Source organism: Paroedura picta, chromosome 10, assembly GCF_049243985.1.
Source record: "Paroedura picta isolate Pp20150507F chromosome 10, Ppicta_v3.0, whole genome shotgun sequence".
NCBI classification, from domain to species: domain Eukaryota; kingdom Metazoa; phylum Chordata; class Lepidosauria; order Squamata; family Gekkonidae; genus Paroedura; species Paroedura picta.
This window is the reverse complement of record NC_135378.1, coordinates 64,089,077-64,095,534: the sequence shown is the minus strand read 5'-3', so window position 1 is coordinate 64,095,534 and position 6,458 is coordinate 64,089,077. Positions and strand designations below refer to the sequence as shown.

General features: G+C 41.5%; 1 long non-coding RNA gene across 1 annotated transcript; it reads left to right on the top strand.

Moving 5' to 3' along the window:
• Positions 1-816: 816 nt before the first annotated feature.
• Positions 817-5,805, top strand: LOC143819836 (uncharacterized). The gene is made up of 3 exons (XR_013225121.1): positions 817-873; positions 1,539-1,592; positions 4,469-5,805. It is a non-coding gene; the product is annotated as an uncharacterized LOC143819836 (long non-coding RNA).
• The last annotated feature ends 653 nt before the right edge of the window (positions 5,806-6,458 follow it).

The window sequence follows — 6,458 nt, the reverse complement described above, 5'->3', positions numbered from 1 at the left end:
GTGGTAGTCTTCCACACCACTTACTTAATTGGAGAAACTGGGGATTGAAATTTGATTGAATTTCTGTATGCAAAACAGATGCTCCACTGTTGAGCCATAGCCAATGGGTGAGACCCATGAGTATGACCCTGTCCTTTTCTATATGCATAAAATGTATACACACTTTTGAGGACTCAACCACAGTTAACGTCTCTCAAGCTGCTTCCCCATGATGACATCAATTTGGTGTGGTGAGCACACTACTACTGCAATGCAGAAACTCCTACTGAAATCAGCACAACCTGTTTTCTAAATTTTAAAAAAAGGTACATACTAGGATGCACGGTTGTAGTCTTATGCATGGGTACTTGGAAATTAGCCACACTGAACTGAGGCTTTTAAGTAAAGTTGCACAGCTGCAATTGTTGACCTACTAAATTTGTAGGCTAGGCAATCTCATTTAACTCATGGGAGAAGCATATACATGGCCAAGAGAATTACTCCATTTCTTTCCCTTGAATCTCCCTTCTATTTATCATCTGATCATTGCTTGCATTTCTGCTTCGATGCTGCATTGTGTGTTAGATTAAGACATTAAAACGGGCCTAATTCCCTCCCATGAAAGCCTCAGCTGCTAGAATGAGCTATTTTGTTCAAATACTTTACGAATCAAAAGACTGCTTGTAACTTAGAGAGATAGAATTTGTGACTGGAATAAATAAGTATCAAATCAGGCTCTCTTTGACAGCAATAGAATCCAAACACTAAGCCACCTCGTAATTGCTGAACCATCAGACTTAACACTATTAGCTTGATTCAGTTTTATGCACAAGTTGGCATGTGTATTCTGCACCCATTGAGAAGTAAGAGATTTGAACGGATCAGAGATCACAGGTAAGTCTGAATGTTCTTGCACAGTCTCACTGTGATTGAACATTAAAAGTGCAGTGCTGTGTATGCAAGGCATAAAAATAGTAAATCTTATATTTATTTATGGGTTTCAACTCTGGGCGTTTTATGGTAATTGAAGCTTTATGGTATACTGCTGTAATAGCATAGGATATTATCGTTGGGTCTTCTGAGAGAATTCTCATTTTGAAACTCAATCCCAAATCTTCTGTGATTGTTCTATGATTTCCCAAATATGAATGTGCATGTACCAGACTTCCTGCTTGTTTTACTCTTTTCTGTGTTTAAAAACTGGATAATAATAAAGCTTTTAGTCTATTCTGAATGTACATAACAAACCTTTTTAGACATTTTTTCATCTTAAGCAAAATAACTCTTCTTCCATATGAAGCTCAAATAGGTCCTCATCCATATGTACCAGACTCACAGGTGCATTTTTATTAAGCTGTTTTATCTCCTGAGGTTTTCTCATTCTGGACTCCTGACTTGCCTTTCTTTCTCCTTCTGTGTGTAATTCTGAGAAATTCTGCCAGTCATCAACATTGTTTACAAGGTCTAGTTCACTCTGAGAAAGTAAATTGCTTTCCAAGCATTACCACTTTGTACTGCACATGGGGATATATATTTGAATAATATTCCATATGTTCCAGATGCTGATCCCAACCAGATGCCCTGTTCTTTATGATTTTACTTTAAGAAGACAGGTGAGTGGAAACCAGAAACAGGTTTTCTTTGTGGTGGCACCCAGTTTTGGGATGTCCTTTCAAAAGTGTTTTGTCTTGAAATAGTACTGCTCCTTCATGCTTGGACTGGGGGCTCCTCTCAGTGCAAACAGTGTGCTTTGTGTAGTTTGCTCAGCAGCACCAAACTTTAGTGCATCGCATATTATGGCATCCTGGCAGCCTTACTTTCCTGTTTGCCAGGACTTTTGAGGGGGAACCTCTTGTGGCACAGGGTAGTAAGGCAGCCAACATGCTGCCTGAAGCTCTGACCATGAGGCTGGGAGTTCGATTCCAGCAGCCGGCTCAAGGTTGACTTAGCTTTCCATCCTTACAATGTCAGTAAAATGAGTACCCAGCTTGCTGGGGGGTAAAACGGTAATGACTGGGGAAGGGAATGGTAATTCACCCTGTATTGAGTCTGCCAAGAAAACACTAGAGGGCATCACCTCAAGGGTCAGACATGAATCGGTGCTTGAACAGGGGATACCTTTACCTTTTTATCTTTGGTTTTAGTTGGGGGTGTCTTAACTATTATTGTTAAACAACAATGGATTTAGAGTCATTCAGGCCAGTACAATAACTATTATTTCAATTTAGCTTGAACCTAGAGGGGAGATGGAATATCCCACTTGTCTGGGAATATAGTTGGTTACATTGTAAATCTTTTATCTTTTAATTTTGTATATATGTGGTTTTAATGTTGTTACCTGCCCTGAGCGATGTGGAATGGTGTGATGAAATTTGTTGTTTTTGTTGTTGTTAATGTCTGAATAAATAAATACTTTTGGGATCTTCGCCTTCCATGCTCTGTCCCTAAATGCTCTCAGGATTGCCCGGCATGGGCCTAGCAAACCATTTCCTTGCATTCCCATTGACATGCTATTACATATTTTTAGTATGGAGAAATTTAGTCATGCAGATATATAAGTGTCCAGATACCGGGTTATCCATTCAAGCTGGCCACATAGGGATGATGGTGGTATTCCCCATTCTTCAAAACCAGATTGTTTTCCTCCAGGAGTCTTCACATTCTCCCTCCAGATCTAGGTACTACATACTAAAGAGAGTGCTGGAAGGCAAAGAATGAAACCATCTACATAAATAGCAGCTAGATATAACTTCAGCAGCGGTAGAGAGATGAAACCGCATGCCCAGAGGTTCTCTAGTCCTTAAAAAGCTTATGGTAGTGTATTTAATAATTTTGTCAAAAGGGTCAAATAAATAACATTAATATAATACAACAAAAATATAAAATTAAAAACGTGTCTGAATATCAGACTGCACAATGAATACCTATATCTTACCTTACTATATGTGTGTGCTTGCTGACTGGTGTACAGGACATGAAGTAGCTGCATGGCTCTTTTTTAGTTGATAATATTTGTATGTGTGGTACCCTGCAAGGCATGGAATGAGTACCACTGCCATAAAGTGTCTGCAGTATACTCTGCATGAAAGAGAAGTTATTGAAAACTCAATTGTTGTTTCTGTCTGCATTATCCATGGAGCAACTGACAGAAGGAGACAGGGGCTTTACGCACCGGGATCTTTGTTGCAAATTGGTCACTGAATGAAAAATCACCATTTAAAGTAGTGGAATTCGTCGTTATGCATACCTGCCTTTGTGGTGGAATCCAGTTGCGTTTTGTAGCGTTTCCCACAGGCTGCCGGTCTCGGCAGAAATCGCTAGAAAGGAAGCGCTATTGCCGAGCTGTCCCACCCCTGGCCGTCAAGCAGCCAATGGGCAGCCGTTAGCATGCTCCCAAACAGCCCCTTTCCCTTTAAGAAAGGTTTTTTTTTAAAAAAAAAACAGACCCATAGCAACGAATCTGGGTAGATTCGTTGCAACGGAGAGACCCATCCAGCTGCCTGGTGTGTTTGAGCTGTCGTTTGATCGTTTGATCGTTGCCACGCTGCCACGGAGTGAAAAAAAAAAATCCCCCCCCCCTCTCTCACGGGCCCGATTTTCGGCTGAATGAATGTGTAAAAATTAATGGGAAAATACATCAGCAAACGGGCTTTTCTGTGGTTTGTGCTTAGTGACTAAAGGGGAAGGACTGAAGCCAGGGAAGCCTCTAAACAGAAGAGGCTCGCTGGTGCGTTTATCCCCGCTTGCTCGGAGAAAAAAAAATGGCGATCGCTTCGCCGGAAGATCAGAGAAGACAGCCAGGGGGAGGGACTTTGTAGAAACCGCAACAATGTTAATGCACAGGTCTTTTTCGCTAGTGTTGCAGATTGGTTGCAGGAGTGTATCGCTTTCCGGAGGGTGAATCCACTTTTGGGGATTTCCCTGAAAGCGCTACAAGGAAGCGCTTTTTGCAGATTGGTTTCAGGTGTGTGGCAGATTGTCGGCGACGTCGTGCGTTATGGCAAATCAATAGCGTTTTCAATTAGCAACCATTGTGCGATTTTGAAGGCGTGCAAAAAGCCCCACAATATTCACCATAAGAAGGGTAGCAAAATTTTAGCCTGCATTTTGATATGTGGGCTGTTAATATAAGGATTGCCTGCCTGCAGTTGTTAGGAGGACTGCTCCTTTCCATGCAAATGTAGAACAAATAAAAAAAATGGGTTAGGCTCAGTATCATTAGTACAGTACAGAAGGGAGGAGACATAAATAACAGGAGAAATTTTGTATGCAAATTTGTATCTCACTAAAGAACTATTTGTCAGTGCTGATTGTGACTTTGTCCCATTTGGCAGTTTCTGCCGTATTCGTGTATAGCAGCAAATGAATATTTCTGCAATTTGAATGCTACCCTGATAAATAAACTTCAGTTCTGAAAGTATCCTATGGGAAGTTTGAAGGGCCAAAGCTGTTAGTTTATTATTTTGCTGTTGTTTATCTGTCTCTTTAGGAATGCCCATGATGATATCCCATTGTCAAACTTGTCACATGGATGCCTTCCAGATCAAGAAGAAGGGCTACTATTTCTGCTATCAGATTTCTTATGAAAGCCTGTTTTTGATTTCTTTTTCCATTGAGGATTTCAAGAGCCTCAGTCAAGAGACAAGCACAGAACACACAAGGAGGGATGGGTGTAGAAGACAATCTTCCCCTAAAATGAAGCAATACTGCAAAGATAAAGGGATACCATCTTTTCTATATCCATTTGAGAGCGGAAAACAGGAACACAGAGGACAGGAGGATAAAAGACACAGCTGGAAATGCCTCCTTAATCACCGTGCTTAAGGCTCAGTGGCAGATTAAAGTGAACGCTGCAGAAGGAAAGGTGCAGCTGCCGATCAGGCAGGGCACAACATACAATCTCAGACTCCGAGAAGAACAGAAACTAATTTCAGGGCTTTGGTATTGTGGCAAGACAATGACCCAAATTCCCATTAAATGTTGTTAAAACCTAAGTAGTAAATAATGGCATATGTGTCCTGTTGAAAATTAAGGTACAGTAGCAGTAAATACAAAGTCCCCGTGCTCCCACTGTGCACCATGTAAAGATGGTTTACAAAGGATAGCGGTGCTGGATCCCAGAAGACTGTCAGGCAGCCGTTCTACCCACAAGGACTATGATTATCTAGAAGACGTTTCAAAGTGCAGAAAGCTCGACATTTTACAATATTGACAGATGTTGTCTTGCTTTCTAATTTTGATGGCTTTTCACACAAATTACATAAAGCAGCCCACAAAGGTCAGCACAGTATGTAAAAGCGGATCCTTTTTCAATCCTTGGTTTGACCGACTGCTTCTCAGGGTCTTGACAGCTTCACTTGAGAAGCATAGATAAAATTGTTCTGCTATGTGAGGTTTAGAATACAGAATGAGATAAATGGCCTTTTGCTTTATTGACAGACTAGATGTTAAAAGTTTTGCATAGTCACAGGCTATGTGAGGAGTTTTAAAATCTAGTTATCAACATAAAGACAAAACAGTTAAACAAGCTGCAAGTATGGTGGTATTTGCAGTGTGCTGTATGTGTCATCTCTCTACACTAAATATTCTGTTATCTGAAGGACAAACTGTAAAATAAGCAGCCATTGTTATTGAAAGCAGTAATGCTACTTAATCTGCTATGAATGATATAATTCTGTTTCTATTGGTCCAAATCAACATGGGCGGAAAAGGCTGAGAAGGTGCTCATATGAGCATAGGGCTAATCCTTGTATCTACATGACATCACCATTGGACTGGCACTCTCCCGGGCCTTCTGCGGATCAGGCCCTCAGTAGCCTTGTGACGGAAAAGGGAATGTGGATTCTTCCACATTCCCTTTTCCGTAAAAAGGCTACTGAGGGTCTAATGTACAGCAGGCTCATGGAGACTAGGGCAGAGTCTGCACTTACTTTGTTTATTCCATTGTCAATCCTGTTGAATTCAGATCGCTTTGAACTCGGATCTTCCTCTTTCCCCCTCCCCTCTCCATTGAAACAGGAAAGTATTCTGCATGTGGTTAGGGTAGTTCAGAAGGGGGGGCAAGCCTCTTTCTTTCTTTTCTTGAAGTGTGTGTGTGTATGGGGGGGGGAGCCAAGCAGGGAGCCTCTTTCTTTTCTTGGAGGGGGGTGGTGGTGGGAGAGGATTGAAAAAGGCAGAGAAGGGAGAAAAAATCCAGGACCGGCAGAAGTTGAGAGAAATTAGGGGCTTCTCCTTTAAGGCAAGTTTGTCACATGACCACCTGTGGCCAATCACGGGTCCTCTACCATGGAGCAGAGCCCAGATTCAAAACAGCCTTTAAATATTGAGGCTTAAAAGCACTCTAAGATATTGCACAATAAAGGTAGGGTTACTTCGGATCAATCCTTCTTGCTGCAGAAGGAAATTTTAAATCGCTCCAAATCCAAATGGAAATCACATTCTGTGTAGAGGGCAGGGACTGAATCGATCTGGGGTTTGAA